This window comes from Peromyscus eremicus, chromosome 10, assembly GCF_949786415.1.
Source record: "Peromyscus eremicus chromosome 10, PerEre_H2_v1, whole genome shotgun sequence".
Lineage (NCBI taxonomy): Eukaryota > Metazoa > Chordata > Mammalia > Rodentia > Cricetidae > Peromyscus > Peromyscus eremicus.
The window spans coordinates 67,220,310-67,239,326 of record NC_081426.1 but is presented as its reverse complement, the minus strand read 5'-3'; the positions used below and the strand labels follow the sequence as shown (position 1 = coordinate 67,239,326).

Genomic DNA, 19,017 nt, shown 5'->3' with positions numbered 1-19,017 from the left:
CGCTGGACTGCGATACACCTTCCCCAGACCCCGCGACCTACCTATCCCTTAATTTGTAAGTTACGCCATTAAATAAATCTCCCTTTAACTACGTGGAGTGGCCTAAATAATTTCACCAACATACATCTAACAATTTTCAGTCTAGTTCAAACACAGACACTTTTCCTTCCCTTCAACTTTTAACTTTCGAGGAAGTGCAGTAACATCAGAAGATTTTTCCGTTTGCTACTAGGAACCAGTGATGGAGAGGCCATCATTCAGCGAGGGGCCCAATGGTAAGGAACAAGAGTCAGGTGAATGAGTTTTGAGTTCCAGCAAGAACCTAGAATACCAGACAAGGGAATGGAAGGAAGCCAGGCTTCTGACATCACTAAAAGGGGAGGTCACAGACTTCTAATACTCAGGGTGCGTGGGGAATTAAAACAGCCACTGGCTCCATTGGTACCAGGATCCCATGGCCAGCCTCATCTCTACAAGATGGGATGGGCAGAAGTCTGGGAGACTGAAGTGGTCCCTGGGGGCTTCAGTGACACCAAATGTCTGAGGAAGGGAAGGTCGGTCGCTCTGCAGGTTCTCAGACCCACACCGAAGTCTCCTGAAGACTTCTCGCCAGTGAGGGAGCATTTTCAGGGATGAATTGTTAATACCTTTCAGACGGCTTCAAAAGCTGGTGGCGTTGTGCTGCATTGTGGTTGTGTTTCAAGCTTGCTTCCTTTAGAGAGAAAAGAGGCATCACTGTAGTTCCCAACAGGCTCCAGGTGAGCATAATACTTAAGTGATTACTCAGCGGGAGGTACAACTTTTCTCTCATTCAGTGTTTTCCCACAAAAGGCATTCTTTGAGGGAAATGCTCTGATCAAAAACCCATAAGGTAATATTGCTTCCATTCAACATTTCTCCATGTAAAAAGTTAATAAACCTTCAGAAAACAGTATAAAGGAATGTTTCTGCACACAGGCACACAAAAAGTAATAAAATGCCTGGGTGTAAGGGGAGGAAGTGAATTTTTTTTTTAATCAATGAGAGTTAGACAACTTTACAACTTTAGGATCCATCTAGATGAAGAAATATTGCCAAAATGTGAGATCAACACCAACTCATAATGAATATTTCTGGCCTAAAAGTCACCAAAGGACAAACAAATTTATGTAATGAAGGTTTTTGATCTTGATGCTAGCAAAATAAGCTTTCCCAACTATTCATTTTCTTTCTCGTTTCCAAGGAGATGGGGCTTTTGACTAAGGAAGCAGTGTGGGATCGATTTACAAGGTGCACATGAGGACGCAGCAAGGTGGGCACTGCCCAGGGTTATTATGGTACAAAAGAAACCTCAAAAGCAATTTTCCACTTACCGTTCTCTGCAATAGAAAAACCAGAGGCTTGTGGGGACGTTTGAAGAGTTAAAACGGGGTAAGTGGATTAGTGTAATTCCCTGATGACTTGTGAAGTTTTATACAGGAAAGGTTTTGCAAAGCATCCATTGGAAACAGGGACAGCTCACAGTCTGAGGGCAACATTAGGTTTTTCCGGGTGTTGGACGTTCACTTTCAAATGTCTTCAGTTCTCAAGAAGTCTATCCTTAATTTTTCAGCCTCTCTCTGTCTTTTCCACAGGAGGGGAAAGAGATGTATCATCAACAGAAAGGACTGTACAAGAGGGGCTAAGCCTATTGGGGGTTCCAGTCCTGTTGGTTCTTGTTGGGAAAGGAGGCCAGGACCTCAAGCTGCACAAATCATTCTCCACAGATGCGCCACCCACTTTTTCTGCCTGTTCTTCGTTGTTTTTGTTTTCTTTCTCTTTGCTCGGTTGGGGGCACATGCATGCCATGGCATGTGTGTGGAGGTCAGGAGACAACCCTATGGAGCCAGTTCTCATCTGTCACCTTTCTGTGGGTTCCAGGGATCAAACTCAGGTCATCAGGCTTGCGCAGCAAATGCCGTACGTGCTAAACCATTTTGCTGGCTCGTGACTTGACTTTTTTTTTTTTCTAGTTGTATGTATGCTTGTATGTCTGGGGGTGGGGTGGAGACATGTATGTGCACATGAGTGCAGTTGCTGGTGGAGACCAGACAAGGGAGTTAGATTCCCTTGGATCTAGCGTTACAAGAGGTTTTGAGTCACCATGGTGGGAACTAGGAACTGCCTCTGTGCTCTGTGCTCTGAACTACCAAGACAACACTCCAGTCCCCATGTCGTCTTAATATCTGTTTTTATCTTAGCATCTCTCCCACCTCTGCCAGGGGGGTTTTGATTTTCTCCTTCTTTAAAACAATGAAATCTCTTGTCCAAAAAATATAACTCTATTTCTTTGGCGTAAATGGAACGTGGAGCAGAAATGTACGTACGTTCACCATCCTTGGTAGTGAAAACTGTTGGCTAAATTCACAAAGCAGAACCAGGACATTTGTTATTTACTTTTCACTGTGACGTGTGTAAACAAGCCTGGAAGAGAGAGGGTGGGATCCTGCTGGCTTAGCTGTCCTTTTGGTGTCTGCAAAACCGAAGATTCTCTCAGTCTGTCTTGCACACCTACTCCTCAGCATAGCCAAGTTGGAGTGCGCTGGTGCTACTGTATGTGGCCTTGGGGACACACGCAATAGTTTAATCCTGTTGAGGCCATTCTCTCTCTACCTCTGCAGCTCTTACTGGGCTTTTCCCCTCAAATTAGGTTTCTCCAAAAGACTGGGGCACTGGCTTCCCGATATACTAGAGCCCCACATTGTCTTAAGCACTAGAGAGGAAGCATTCTTCTTCCCCCCTCCCCGCCCGCGCCCCACTCCAACACAGAAATCGTAGGTGATGCTTGATGACTTCAAACATCATGTTCTTATGTCCTGTAGCCAATGGAGCTGAAGACACTGGCTGGTGGCTCAAAGTGGGACCACAAGGTGTTTGGAAGATGAATCAGAGTCCCGAATCTGAGCCAGGTGGTGGTGGTACACACCTTTAATTCCAGTACTGGGGAGGCAGAGGCAGGTGAATCTCTGGATTCGAGGCCAATCTGGTTTACAGAGCAAGTTCCAGGACAGCCAGGACTGTAACACAGAGAAGCCCTGTCTCAAAACAAACAAACAAACAAACAAACAAACAACAAACAAAAAAATCCCCCCAAAAAGGGTGTTGAATCTGGACAAACCATATACTACATTTGGGCTCTCCTAAGACACCCCCCGGCATACATATGTTAACATCTCTTAAGTCATGATCAAGGTCATGCCGTGGTTTAATTGGCAGCCATTCTCCTGTTTAGCTGTACATGAAGCAGCTCACCTTTTACTCAATGGCATCTTGGAGTCGCTGAAATGTGGACCGTCGGAAGACAGGGGAGGGCCAAAAGGAGATAACAAAATAATAACAGCAGATCAAACTAACAGCAGGGGGAAATAGCAGGAATCAAACCCTCACCACCAAGGGAGGGGGAGGAGGTTGTCATTTTGCTTTCAGAGCCGGAGAAGCCGAGCTTCTGTCGCCAGCTTAGACAAGTTGCCCGAGGAAAATTGTTCAGCTCCCAGGACCCTTTGTTTCCCGGCTTAAGAAGTGACAGTTCGGTAGCTTGCCTGCTCCTCTGGAATGCTCTAAAAGGTAAGGGCTTGACAGGCCACTGAGACTGCTGGTCTCTTTGCCCACACACCTCCTATTCAGAACAATTACTGGGGCGATGGAGATCATTTTTGAACACCCGTGGGTGCCCAAGGCGCCCCTCATCAGAAGCTAAATATTCCACGGAGCCAAGCTCTTTAGTGTTCATGAATTACGTCGGCAGCACTTTTTTCTTTCTTCGCCCAAGTTTAATTGCTCAGTAGCAGCAAAGGGCACAGTGGCAGCCACGACCCAAATGACTTTGCAGGGCTCCCCGCTGTGCCCTCCAATTCTGCGTTCAGATTTATCTCCACTCAGAATTAACAAGAAGGAGGAGGAGTAAGGGGGAGGAAATGCTAAATAGCTTCATCATATCACAACAAATTAAGTTCAGTTTCCACCGTGGTGGAATACCCAGGTGCATATTAACGGGAGTGTTTATGGCCGTGGCTTCTCTCGGGCTGCTTTTGGTTTTGTTTATGGTGTTCCCAAATCCCGTATCCTTGCAGCCTTTTGGGAGGAGAGAGGGGAAAAAAAAAAAAAGATCTAAGTTTGGCTGAAACATGTTGACAAGGCGTAGTCTCCTATTTGTTAACTTTAAAAAAGTAGTAAATCATGTCATGTACGGTGGGGTGGGATGGTGCTCGTAATCCCAGCTCTTAGGAGGTGAAGGAGGGTCAGTTAATTGTTCAAGGCCAGCCTTGGCCACATAGCGAGCTTCAGCCTGGAGTCACATGAGACCCGTTCTTATTTAAAAAAAAAAAAAGAAAGGAAGGAAGGAAGGAAGACAGACAAAGAAAAAAGGATCAAAATCAAAGTGTTGCATCGTGTAAGGAGTGAGCCCCGAGAGTCTTTCTGTAGATTATATCACACTTGTAATTCCACTTACTCATTCAGCAAGTGTCTCTTTTGTTTGTTTTATTTTATTCTGTGTGTACGGATGTTTTGCCTGCATGCATGTCTGTGCACCATGTGTGTGTCGCCAGGCATTTTTTGAATGTGGCTTTCGGATACTTGCTCAGCCCTGTCAGCTGGAGGGTTACCACAGCAAATAATTTGATGAAGCTGGTTTTTGATACGACAAAACCAACTCCCTGGCTTTATGAAAGCTTACATTAGGGTGGGTCCCCATGGCTTCCTCCCTCCAGCACTCCTTCCCGTGGGGCCGACATCAGCCTTCCTCTGGGGATCCTTTCTTGGGCTCTGCGCTGGCACCAGGATGGCTGAGTCAGAGCAGGAGCCAGGGCTGGAGAGATAGCTCAGCCATGAAAGACTAAGCCTCACAACCAACACTTCAGCACAGAAACGAGATGCTGTGGCCCCTTGTCACAGATTTGCTCATTGGTACAAGCAGAGAGAGGCCCCCTGTTTCGACTTGTGTCCCAGGGCTTGAAGTTCCCGAGATCTAGAACTCTTGCTGCCTGCTCTGCCTCCAAGCACACCCTTTCCAGAAGATACGTGGGATGGACCACGCACATCTTCGCATCCTTTAATATGTTGCGAATTGCCCTGCTCTCTGGGTACTCCTGCCACACTGCCTGTTCAGAATTCACTTCACTTCTGTCCTCTTGGAAATAAACACGCCGTTTGGGCTGCAGCAGCTGCCAGACCTCCCGTCTTGTATTCTTCTTGCAAAAAGCGGAGCCCCTTTCTGCCAAAGAAGCTCCAATTCGTTATCAGCTTCTCCTGCTGCTTAGTATGATGGTGATCCATGTAGGTTCTGCCTCAAGTCGGGCCTCACACAGACGTCTAATCACTGCAAGATTCTTCCTAGCAGTGGAGAGAAGAGCAGTTACCATCTGTCCCCCTGGTGGTAGCAGTGTCAGGGGTCCCCCATGCCCTGCGATCCAAGTGACGTCATCTGAGACCCAGCAGGAATGGCTGAAGGTCTTGCTGGCTAGTTCTAGTAAGTACTTTTGGCCAGAGTTCTAGCTGAATCATTGCCCAGTACATTAAACTCTCAGAGACACAGCAAACCGGTGACTGTCCTTTCAGTAAATTTCTTTCTAATCAGTCAGAACGCATTTCTGTTGTTTGCCGATAAGAACCCTAACTTATACATACTTGTCCACAAAAGATTTCCAAATCTGCATTCCGGTTCTGACATCTTATGTCTTCGGAATTGTAAGAATGATAAGCAGCGCTGGTTACCAGCACTGGTTACCGTGAGGAAAGGTCACATTCACGACAGAACCCAGTATTAGTATCAAAGCTTTATTAGGAGGAAGAGGGGTGTGTGTGTGTGTGTGTGTGTGTGTGTGTGTGTGTGTGTGTGTGTAACAAGAGAACCAGGCCTGGGAAGGAGCATGTGCAGAGAGAGAAAGATGGTGGGAGGAAGAGGAAACAGAATTCAGAGAGAGGATGGGGTCTGAGTCACGGCTCTTTAAGGCGCAGGTGGGCTTACAGAGCTATGCCACGCATGCGCAGATTGTGTGACCGCGCCAGGGATAGGTAATCACCAGTGCACACTGATGATGCAAGACCCCTTGTCTAGCTCCTGAACTGCACACGTGTGGTCATGCAGCTGGAGCGCAGCAGAATCCTAACAGGAATGTTATTTCTTGTTTCCAAACAAGGACCTGCATTCTACCCCTATATATACCCATGATAACAAATGAGTTGGATGTCGGCTCTTCTTTGATTTCACATAACCAGGAACAGTACCTCCACTGTTCTCCATCTCCAGCGGCAATCAGTGCCCCTGGAATCTGTTCTTGCAGTACCTTTTTCTTCCATGTCTGGTATTTATTTCTGTTGTCTATCAAGATAGGGTCTTGTGTAGCCCAGGCTAGTTTCAAACTCACTTTTTCACTATGTTGCTAAGAATGACCTTGACCTTCTGATCCTCTGGCCCCTTCCTAGCAAGCACTGGGATTACAGGCATGGGCCACCACTCAGATTTATGCAAGGGCTGGGGATTGAACTCACGGCTTTGTGCAGTCTTGGCACACACACTGACAACTGAACTACATCCCAAGTAGTCTATATCTATTCTGTCCCCCCTAAACTCAGCTAGGCAACAAATATTATATACACTTATGAAGTTCTAGATACTGTGGGCACTGCCCAGGCTTTAAGGGGCCAGGCTCTTGCTTTTTAACAGTTCCCCCAAATGACCACAGATTCAAATGTTCATCTTGTCCCTGAACTAAGCATGTGAACCCCTTGCCTCGGGCTGTTTTCTCCACCAGTCCTTCTGGGCTTTCTTCCTTTGATGTATTTTGAATCCTATCACGTCTCTCATTCTGACACCCACAGTGGTTCATTATAGTGTTGCAAATCCAATTAGGGACCTGGATAATGCAGCTTCCTTCCCCTGGCAAGTGGCTCCCGGGCTCTGCCGTCTCTTGGGCTTGTACTCTCACTTGCCCAGACAACACACACCCCCAACTCCAACCTCAGGTCACCCCGAAATGGTGCCCCCTTCCCCTGAAATGCTTCTGCCACCCTTTAGTGAGAAGGCTAGCAGTGTGAGATCAGTTGTGTGAGATCTGCTATGAGGCCTTGGCACTCTGCGAAGTCCAAGAGCTCCTGAGCACACAATGTTTCTTCTCTGCCCTGAGCTTGCTGTGTTCACGGGGGTCGTTTTTTTAGTTTACATTATTGTGGGGGAGTTTTCTCATCTAATTCTCAAAGCTACACATTTCTCAAAGGCCTGGACTATGTGCCTGTTATTTCCAATTCTCTTTTCCTGTGGTTAGAATAAGGATAATGGTATAAATATTTGGGTTTTGTCATTTTGTTTACAAACTGCTGTCACAAAGATTCTAAACACCTCGCAGCAACGTTTTTGAAGTGGGATTAGAAGATCCAGGAAGCTAGGAGTTTAGGCTCTGGATTAGGGAAAGCCAATTAAAATCTTGACTCTGAAATGTATGTGTCCCAGGTTATTAGTCTGCATATGGGAAATAACAATGGTTTTCAGTTTGTACAAATTAAATCATGTCCAGCTATGAAACGTGCTCATCAGGACCCAGTATATGAAACAAACCTGCTTATTACTGTTGCTGTTAGGGGGTGAGACTAGTTCATTGAGAGACAGAGAGAGAGAACTTGCTTAATGTGCAGAAGGCCCTGAGTCTGATTCCCAGCACCAAATAAATAGGTAGATACAAAGATAGATAGATAGATAGATAGATAGATAGATAGATAGATAGATAGATAGATAAATGGTAGATAGATAGATAGGACCATTGTTATTGTTGTTCTATATCTCTTTGGTAATATGCATCTTGGTTTTTTTACAGTTGATGAAAAGAAGGCTTGGAGGGGTAGTTTGCTTAAGCATTCAAGACTCTCAGTCAGTAAACAGGACGTGAAACAGACTCAGAGATGCCATAAGCAGATGGCATAGGGATCGAGTTACTATTCTCTCAGCTCTTGAGGATGGGAACAATCCCATTCAGTTCCTGAGGAACCTAGACGGCTGCTCCTGAAGTTGCGGAAGGACTCCAGACACAGCAGAAGGACAGGCGTTTGGGAAGGTGACTGCCTGAAGTACCATAGGAGGAAGGTGGGAATTCTTCTCTGATCACACTCATGCCTTTAGAGTCAGTACATCCTCCAGGGCAGTGATTCTCAAACCTGTGGGTCGCCACCCCTAAGGGATCAAAGGATTCTTTCACAGGGGTTGCCTAAGACCATCTGCATATCAGATATTTACATTATAACTCATAGTAGTAGCAAAATTGCAGTTATGAAGTAGCAACAAAAATAATTTTGTGGTTAGGGGTCACCAGAGGTCACGGCATTAGGAATGTTGAGAAACACTGCTCCAGAGGGTCAGGGGTGCTGTGTGAATTCCTAAGGAATGCTGGGCACTGTGGAGATGCAGAAGGAACCACTGAGTATAGAAAACGCTCCTTTCTCAGGCACTAAAACCTTTCCTTATTCCGTCCTTTCTTACTAGTGAGGAGAAGAAGGGCCAAGTGTTCAGAACATGATGCTCTTTTGTAATGCTCCAAAGAAACATCCTGTCAATCAATGTCACTGTTCCATTGTCACAAACTAGTGTAAGGAAAGAACCAACCTTACAAAGGAAGAGTCATATCGAGGGTGGGGATATTGTTCATGGGAAATTCTCATAGACAGGCTAAACACAGTGGTACTGTGAAGAGATCACCAGCTTGGTTCACGATAAGCCATGTGTGCCTGGAGCACCTCCCCAGCCTCATGGGTCCAGGGCCCTTGTCTGAACCCTGGAATAACAGCCCACATCATTGGCTTAGTATGGGCCAAAGGAGATGTTGTGTTTTAGCTGCTTGGCTTTGTAATTGACATGTCAGGGCATTCAAGATGAATTGCTCATGGCTGTTCTGACTCAGCCTACCTGGTGATTTCCATAGAGTTTGGCAAGCCTAGTTAGAGGATGGGTACAGATGGACATGAGGGGCTTCAGCCCATGTGACCTTGGTACCCTCTTCATCTAAGCCCCTTCTCAGAAATTCACTACTCAACCCTGAAGAGCACCCCTGTGTCTCCACTGCTCTTTCAAGTTGTCATAATTTCCATGCTGTGTAGTAGGCCAATCTTAAGAGTTTAGCTCATCACATATGTGTACACCTGTGCCATAATGCTCCAAATTGAGTCAGAAACATTCCACCCCCAGAGGTGGGTGAGCTTTCTTCTGTTTCCTAGCTCCTCAGATTAGATTGGTTTGTTCTTTGTTTTTGCAGTGTTAGGGTATCCAGTGCCTCGTCAATGTCAGGCACTACATTGAGCCATACCCTCCACCCTAAAAGATGAAAAGTATTTAGAGCTTTGACATCACCTGCCTGTATCACAAGGTATCTCATCTTCTCCTGAGGTCAGCAGTTAGGGTAGGGAGGAAGAACATCACAGTGGTAAGGACGGTGGGTGTAAAAAGGGGGTGGGTATTGGGTAGGTGTGCCTGCAACATGAGAAGGGGTCCTATAAAACATAGCTCATTAAAGATTGCAGGATCACCTCCATCTCTGAGGAGTCCTGAGTATTCGGGTATTTCTCTATTTCCTTCACAGAAACTCTCAGAATGGACAGTTTTAGCTGGAGTTTTTTCTCTCTGGGTCCCGCCAAGCCCCAGCAGTCTGATAGCCCACTTATAAAATAAACACACAGATGCTTATATTATTTTAACTGTTTGGGCCTAATGGCTCAGGCTTCTTGTTAACTGTTCTTATATCTTAAATTAATCCATTGCTATAAATCTATACCTTGCCACGTGGCTCGTGGCTTACCGGCATCTTCACATGCTGCTTATCATGGTGGCGGCTGACAGTGTCTCCCTCTGCCTTCCTGTTCTCTCAATTCTTCTCTCTGTTAGTCCCGCCTATACTTCCTGCCTGGCCACTGGCCAATCAGTGTTTTATTTATTGACCAATCAGAGCAACATACAGACCATCCCACAGCAGACAGTGCTCTAAACAAATGTTGAAGCCCCCGCCCCGAGCCCCATGGTAAAGACTTACTCCTCCACCTGGGGAGATGGGGGGGTTGAGAGATGGGGCCCAGTAGAAGATGTGGGGACATTTGCCAGCACTGGAAACTATACTCCCTTCCATCTTTTTTCTTTCTTACCCTATTCCTGGGGTAAATGCTTTCAGTAAGAGCTCCTGCTAGAATATTCAACCTCACAACAGCCCCAAAGTGAGGAGATCAACTAATCAGGACCAAAATCTCAGAAATGGTGAGACAAAATAAGTTTCCCTCTTTTTAAGTTGATTGTCCTGGGTATTTTGTTATAGTAGGAAGCCCCTGAATGATTGACCTCTCATGTTCTAGAACTTCCATATAATATTCAAGCTTCCAAATTAAATTCCCCCTTCATGTATAAAAAATTGGGGAGAAATCACATTAGCTGTTGGTGAGGATCCTTCCCTTGACACTTTGAGATTACCTGTATAAATGGAAGAGGCAAACAGAGCAGTCAAAGCCCTCCTGGAGACTTGCTGAGAGAGGCTGGGAGAGCGAGAGGTAAGGTCACTGCAAGCATTCAGGTATCCATTGTGATAGCAGTCCCCAGGGAAACAGAGCACCACCCCATCATTTCCTCCTCAAATCTAGCTCTGAAATGGTGGCAGATAGGGGTGGCATGGAACAAAGGATACACTTAACAGTGGCTTCTAATCCAATAGCTAAATATAACCAGATTCAGTTTACATAAGGTAATTAGCCTTAATATATGTAAATATATAAGGCCTCTGGGTTCCCTGCTGCTGTTTGGGGTCTTAAAATCCTTCCCACTGACTTCAGTTCTTAAAGCTCCCAGGAGCAGAGCAAAGCACTCTTAAAAGTAAGTTTAGGGGTGTGTATCTTTAATAAAAGAAATAATAAGTGTGGCCCAATATATGCATATCACTTTACAAATGGCATACATGGGCTCTTCTGCCAGTATACTCTGTATAATAAAAGTGACAACAAAAGGACATTTTTAAATGAGGTAAAGACAAAAAAAACACTCTTAACCTGGTTGTAATTATATTCTCTCACAACGCAAACAATATTTTCCCATTCTTGCAAGAGGAGCAATTCGGTGCAACCCTGTTGAATCTATCATGATATAGGTAACTTGACAAGCTGGTTCTAACTGGTTTCAAGCAAACCAAATTCGGTTTTACAAGACAGAACTAAGTTTAGCTTGTCAAGGCACTGGGGGATGAAAAGAAAAGATACCATCACTGGAATTTGTAAATCATGATCTTTTGGTTCTCAGCCTTATTTGCAAATTATGCAAATTTTGTTGACATTTGGCTAGGCCATTTTTGCCTCTTTTGCTGTCTATCCGCTGGTCTTCCTGAAGTAATCGTCAACTGTTCTCATAATGCTGGTATTTTTAACAAATGCATTCAAAACGTACTTCAATTGCTTGGAAAAATCTTTAAACAGGTCAGGAAATTATGTCTCCAGCTCTGTGACATGTGTCATGCGTGTATTGTTTGTACGAACAGATGAAAAATTCAACGATTTCCAAAATGTTCTTTATGTACAAGTTTCTTTAGAAAGACTTTCTTACGTGTCAAAATGTCGCCTTTACCTTGAGGGGACAGATGAAGTGCGTTTATTTGTTCAAAAACACCTACTTGGTAACATTTGTCATCATGGTAAAGGTCTGAAAATACAAAACACTTCTTTCTTGCAAAAGAAAAATGTAGAACTCATCTGTAGGTTTCACAGAGCTACTCAGAACTTTTCCCATAAGGCAAATGGTGAAACTCTGGGTAGTTCAAGAAAGTTGATAACTTGGAGTTCAGGTACAAAGTTCCCATCACCCTCTTCTTTGAGGCAACACAGTCCTTAACCACACAGAGCCTCCTGAAGAGCTGAAGGGGCTGGAAGAATAAGAACCCACTGCTCGCCTCTTGCCCCAGGACACCAGCCTCTAGCTGCAGGGTCCTTCCAGGTGGCTGTGACAGGACGGGGAGGGTTAGTAAAGATCGAAAGGGACATCTTCTGGACAAAAAAATAAATATATGAATTCTTAAAACGTCCCAGTGGTTCACACTTCAGTTTTGAATCTCCTGCGGATGCGTCTAGTCCCCTGAAGTTTCTCCCAGAAGCAGCACAGGCTGCTTTGACACGTAGGTCTTTGGGGAACAGTTCCTGACTAATCCACAGCAGAGATTTGTATGCTGAAAACTGTAAAAGATTGATGAAATAAATTAAAGAAGAACTAAATAAATGGAGAAACATTTCCGGTCCAGAGGTTGGAAGGCTCAAAACTGTTAAGATAAAGACACTCTCTGCAGTGGCTTCTAGATTCAATAGCCCTCCCATCAAAATTCCAAAGGGTTGTTTCTGCCGAAGGTGGCAATAAAAGACACATGGAAATAATACAATAATCTAAAATTATCTTAAGAAAGAACAGTAGTGGAAGACTCACACTATGTCATTTGAAACCCGACAACAAAGGGACCTTGTGAGCAGGCTTGGAGGGTCTAGCAGGGGAGCCCAGCTACTCATATACCCTTGACCAAAGACTGGACGGAGCGAGCATGCAGCTTCTGGAGGGACGCACATGGAGCTGTGAGAGATGAAGGGGTCACCTACCTAGTCAGCCGGGTCAGCTGAATCATGCTGGTGATCAATGGGGTGACTGATGTTGCAGCCAGATGGCCCATCATGTCTGGGAGGAGTGGAGAGGGGGGTAAACTGTGGTCGGGATGTATTAAAAACAAACAACAACAAAAGACAACACAAGGGAGGGGAAAACTGATAACAGTACTCTGGCAATCAAGTGTGTGGTATTGGTCTAAGGAGAAGCATAAAGAACAGTAGAGCAGAGACATAGTCTACACATACGCTTGATCGTTTTCTAGGGTAAGAAAAAGAAGCTTGAGTTGGTATTTATTTGACTTTGAATCTGCATACTCTCTCACTGGCTATGAGACTTCAGATAACATTTCTAGTCCCACTCAGCTTATGTCTTTCTCCAACCCAAGAAAAGTCACAATCCTGACCCAGGAGGGCTGTTGTGAATATTCTCCAAGATACTGTGTGAAACCCTTGATGGGATGCATGGTGCCTGGTGTGAGGGAAGTTGCTAGAGTGATGCTTCAATGTCAGTCTCAGCTCAAGAGGCCTACTTTAATAAAAGTTTGCTACTAAGAATCTATCAAAGATAAACCATAATTTCTTCCCACTCTATTCCTACCTTCTTTTTAGGCCTGACTTTGAGAATGATAAATCCATTTCATCTCACAGAAGTTATTTAAGCAGTGCTTTGAAACAGACTGTGATGTTGAATCTGTCATTGATTATTAATGTCTGCCATGAGCAGAGGAAGAGAAATGGTAACAAAGTTCCCAGACACTAGTAATCCTTACCTACATGCTAAACTCTCCTTCAGGGTTAGGAGAGTGTTCACATCTTTCTTGTAGGATCTCTCCAAATCTAGTTTCTAGTTTCCACAAGGTCTGTGGAACAAAGTGAACCCACAGAGAAGTGGCTTTTTAAAAAATATTTGATTGGTTTGGTTTTTGATTTTTTGTTAATTTTGGGGTTTTTTTTGTTTTTTGCTTTTTGTTTTTTCTTTCTTTCTGTGTGTGTGTGTGTGTGTGTGTGTGTGTGTGTGTGTGTGTGTGGTGTTTTAGTTAGGGTTTCTATGGCTGTGAAGAGACACCATGACCATGGCAACTCTAATTAAGTAAAATATTTATTTGGGGTGACTCACTTATGGTTTCAGAGATTTAGTCCATTATCATAATGGAGGGGAGCATGGAAGTATGCAGGCAGACATGGTGCTGGGGTAGTAGCTGAGAATTCTACATCTTGCAGGCAACAGGAAGGAAACTGAGAGAAACTTAAGCAAAAGACCTAAAGCCTGCCCCCACAGTGACACACTTCCTCCAAAAAGGCATACTCCAACAAAGCCACACCTCCTAATAGTGCCACTCCCTTTGGGGGTCATTTTCTTTCAAACCACCACAGGGGGGCAGGGGATTACTATTACTTCCACTGTATTGAAATAATGTAGAATTTTCTAGAAAAAGTTTGATCAGCAAGAACTGCTTAGAGGGCATCAACACTGGAATAGTAGGTAGGTCTGTCCAAGTAATTTAGGCTGAAGAAAGCATGCTGGAGAGGTCAAAGGCTATAGAGAGCAGTGGTTCTCATTGTATGAGTCATAACTCCTTTGGGTCACATATAAGATATTCTGCATATCAGATATTCACATTATGATTCATAACAGCAGCAAAATTACAGTCATGAAGTAGCAACAAAATAATTTTATAGTTGGGGGGTCACCACAACATGAGGAACTATATAAGGGGTCATAGTACTAGGAGGGGTGATAACCACCCCTTTAGAGGAAGAGGGCTCTAGGAGAGTAGGATCACAGGGTGAGCAGATGGAGAAAGAGTCAGAGGTGCCAGTCATGAGAAGAATTGTCGGACACGTGGGAAAGCTGGCAACCTGTAAATCACATAACCAGAGGCTGCCTAATTTTTGAAAAAAAAATTACTAAATGGGGTACTTTATCCTCTTAAGCCAAAATTTAATAAATGACTAGGTGGGCTGGGAGATGACTCAGTGGGTTAAGCGCTTGCCATGGAAACATGAGGACCTGAGTTTGGATCCCGAGAACCCACTGAAACCTGGATGCGGTAGTGCTCGGCTGCAATCCCAGCACTCCCATGGCATGATGGGAGTCAGAGGGAGAATCCCCGGAGACTTATGAGAAAGCCTGGTGTATGCAGCAGTCAACAACAGAGCTCCTGTCACAAACAAGGCGAAAAACACCTGACATTGTGCAACCCCCACAGCCTCCTGTGGTACACACACACACCCATTCCCACACACATCGTGGTTGTCTGAGTGAGAACGGTCCCGCTAGGTCCGTATTTTGCACTCTTTTTTTTTTTTTTTTTAAAAAGATTTATTTATTTATTATGTATATAGTGTTCTGCCTGCATGTACGCATGCAGGCCAGAAGAGGGCGCCAGATCTCATTACAGATGGTTGTGAGCCACCATGTGGTTGCTGGGAATTGAACTCGGGACCTCTGGAAGAGCATCCAGTGCTCTTAACCCCTGAGCCATCTCTCCAGCCTGTATTTTGCACTCTTAGTTCTCAGTTGGCAGACTGTTGGGAAGGATTAGGAGGTGTAGCTTTGTTGGAGGACGTCTGTCACTGAGGGTGAGCTTTGAGGTTTTAAAAAGTCCACACTGTTCCCAGTCTCTGTAGCATGAATCTTAAAAGTTCTTATTAAGAAAATCAAACCTGAGCCAGGTATTGGGGTGAACTGGAAGATCAGAGAACAAGCCACAGCTACCTCACCTGGCCAACTTCTCAGCTGGTCTTGTTTCCTCAGACTGGATGCTTCTGTGTTCTCATCCCAAATGGCTCTCAGCTGAACTGCTGCTCGAAAGCCTGAAGCTTAACCAGCTAAAAGCTTAACCAGCCAAAATGCTTCTAGTTTCTGGTCCTCACGCCTTATATACCTTTCTGCTTTCTACCACCACTCCCTGGGATTAAAGGCTCACTTTCTGGGATTAAAGGTGTGAGTCACCATGCTTGGCTGTATCCTTGAACACATGGATTTCTGCCTCTGGAATGCTAGGATTAAAGGCGTGTGCTATCACTGCCTTAAGTATCTAGTGGCTTTTCTGTTCTCTGACCCCAGATAAGTTTATTAAGGTACACAATATTTTGGGGAACACAGTACCACCACAAGTCTCCCCTACCCCTTCCCACCTGCTGTCTGTAGATTAGAATGTAAGCTCTCAGCCCGGTGACTGCCTGCTGCCATGCTTCCCGCTGTGATAGAAATGGACTAAACCTTGGAAAGTTTAAGCACACCCTCAATTAAATGTTTTCTTTTATAAGAACTGCCTTGGTCATGGTGTCTCTTCACAGCAATAGAACAGTGACTAAGATACACATGAACACACCACACACACACACACACACACACACACACACACACACACACACACACTACACCATACACCACACATAGATGAGAGAGAGAGACAGAGAGACAGAGAGACAGAGAGAGAGATTAAGGAAGAAATTATTGCCAAAGTACAAATACACAAACATTTCCACAACTATGAAGTTTGATCAACCGGTCAAGGCGGGGTGTTATAGCTCACACCTGTGGTCCCAGCTGCACAGGAGGCTGAGGCAGGGTAATTGCTTGCCTCCAGGAATTCTAGGCCAGCCTGATGATCACAGAGAGACTATATTTCTTCTTAAAACAGCATACAGATTGCAGCTTGTTTAGCATTCCGTTTAGCTACTAATGAAGGCAGCTGGTCTGGGAGAAATCTTACCTTGCATGGCTTGGCAAAAAACACAAGTATGAAGCAGCTTAGGGATTTGCGAGAATATGGATAGAGCAAGATCTTGAAGCTCACCCAAACTTGTCTAACTTTCTAACTTAACAGATTTGGGGAAAATTTCCCTTTATTTATTTTTTTTTTTTTAACATAAACCACAGCTTCCTAGAGTGCCGCCCCATTCTATCCCCAAGGTGCCACATCAGAGGCCTTGTCTTTTTCAAATTGGAATGGATCACCATTTACTGCATTAGAGAAAGTGAAACCGAGCTGGTTCCTTTTGAACTCACTAAAGACAAAGCTTCAACTGAGAATGAATGCAGGCTGTGTGTTCACACACAAAACAACTAGGTATTTATGCATGTACATTGTAATTAATGGATAATTACAATTTAATGTCCACCATTAACTCTTGAGTAATGTTCATCATTTCAGTGTAAACAGGCAACAGAAAACGCCCACGCAAGTTGTTAAACACACCTTTGATTTCCGGACTCTAACTTCTGTGCCTGCCTCAATAAACAAAATCGGACAGTGTTCTCTAGAGGAGGGAGATTTTCTAACCTTTTGTTTTATAATGCACATTAGTCAGCCCTTGAGTGATGTCAGACAGAAAGTTACGTATTAGTCAAGTATGGAGTATTGTCTTCTATGTGTACATAGTGTAGCTACAAATACTAAGCGTCTTCAGCATTTGAAAAAGTCTGGAAAATAGCCCTCCTCATCCGTAATCAAGTCTGAGTCCAGTGAGAAGTCAGACAAAAGAATAGCAGTCCGAGAACCAGATCCCTTTTTTCTATCAGTCAACCTGATAATGGAGAATGTGATTTACATACAAGGCGGTTGAATTTCTTGACACTGAACTCCACCTCGGCATAGACAACCACCAGGGTAGCTTTCCTACAGCGGCAGCATGGAGGACCACTCCTGCAGAAGAAAGTGTCCTTATCACTTGGGCTGTGATTTAACTTGACAAACAAGAGAAACTCCTTTCTCACAGTTCTGAAAGCTAGGAAGACCAAAATTAAGAGAGATCTGTATCTGGTAGAGATCCACTCTTGGGCCCATTAGTGGTACCTTCTCACTGTGTTCTCACATGCTGAAGGGGCCATAATCCCACCGAGGAAGCTATGCCTTTGGGACCTAATCCCTGTAAGTCTTCACCTGTTAATTCCATGACTTTGCAGGTGAGGACTTTAGCATAAGAACTTGAGTGGAATTGGATACAAACATTCAAATCTATAATGAACATAGTAAAAAAAAAAAAAAAAAAAAAAAAGAAAAGAAAAGAAAAAGAAAAAGAAAATGTCTTTTAGACGTAAAAACAGCTTAGTCAGGAACCCCACTATAACCAAGGCTGCCCCTGATAACCAGAACCTAGTGACATCACTCACTCAAGATAACCAGACACAGTCCTAGAACCCCACGGTGCCCACCAGACAGTGTGTAAGCAGAGACCAAGAGCAATGCTCTGCTCCACACACTGGGGAGACGCCACCTGATGTGCCTTGTGGCTGGAGTTCCTCAGAATCTTGACCCTTGAATCAGAGACTTCTGTTAGAGACTGGACCTGACCTTCAGCTAAGATACACCGCACAAGTGAGCAGCCTCGAGGACCGTAGTTAGGAATTTAGAGTGTGAACCTTGTGTGGTGACCCTCAGCACAATAAAATATAACTTTTGTCATACCAACTACGCATATCTACCTTCTTGCTTGGGACAGTATCACAGCAGAGAGGAGAGCTTCAAACTCCAGCAATGCCTTTGAGGGTCACCAATGACACTAAGGCACTTCTCCCTTCTCTTCCCATGGTAGTCCTGACTGGTGTCAAATTTTTAGAGGGTGCAGATTTGGGACAGGGATGGTAGACATTGACTCAAACGTCAAAGCATGGAAGACACGTGATGTCATTCATCTGAATATAGACTCCACCAGGAAAGGATTTTTGTATTTTTTCTGCTGGCTCACTGCAGTATTCTCGCTGTTTCAGGGTGGCGCCCATCCAATAGATGTCAATGAAATGAACAAATGACGCCAGCAGACAGGGAGAGCAGACAGGAATGGCGCACGTGTGGGGCTCAGACCTCGTGGAAACGAACCTTGTCCTCCCACATAGATCTGAAAGAGAGTTTTAAAATGATAAGGACAGACATTCTAGAGCAGAATGTTTTATTTGGCCATTCTGCCACTGTGAGGTCACAGAAGCGCTTGTGACCAAGCGAAAGAGATGGTATTGTCACTACCACTTGCTGACCATGTGGTAGATCCTAGGACGCTTTTTTTTGTTTTGTTTTTTGAGACAGGGTTTCGCTGTGTAGTTTTGGTGCCTGTCCTGGATCTTGCTCTGTAGACCAGGCTGGACTCGAACTCACAGAGATCCCCCTGGTTCTGCCTCCCGAGTGCTGGGATTAAAGGTGTGTGCCACCACTGCCCGGTTCCTAGAACTCTTATAGAGGTCTAAGCTCCTGATATTTTCATTTTCACCCCAGAGTTCACACTATTGACTGATATGCCAGGGTTTACTGTTGTTTACTTATATCTCCCTTCCATATTTCCCTTCATATTCTCTCTCTCTCTCTCTCTCTCTCTCTCTCTCTCTCTCTCTCCCTGTCTCTCTCTGTCTCTGTGTCTCTGTCTCTGTCTCTGTCTCTCTCTCCCTCTCTCTCCCTCTCTCTCTCT

The 19,017-nt window shown here is 44.6% G+C and overlaps 1 long non-coding RNA gene across 1 annotated transcript; it reads right to left on the bottom strand.

Moving 5' to 3' along the window:
* Positions 1 to 387: 387 nt before the first annotated feature.
* LOC131921273 (uncharacterized) lies at positions 388 to 18,484 on the bottom strand. The gene is made up of 4 exons (XR_009381919.1): positions 18,044 to 18,484; positions 17,174 to 17,264; positions 12,604 to 12,679; positions 388 to 712 (listed from the first exon to the last, which is right to left on the bottom strand). It is a non-coding gene; the product is annotated as an uncharacterized LOC131921273 (long non-coding RNA).
* Between the last annotated feature and the right edge of the window lie 533 nt (positions 18,485 to 19,017).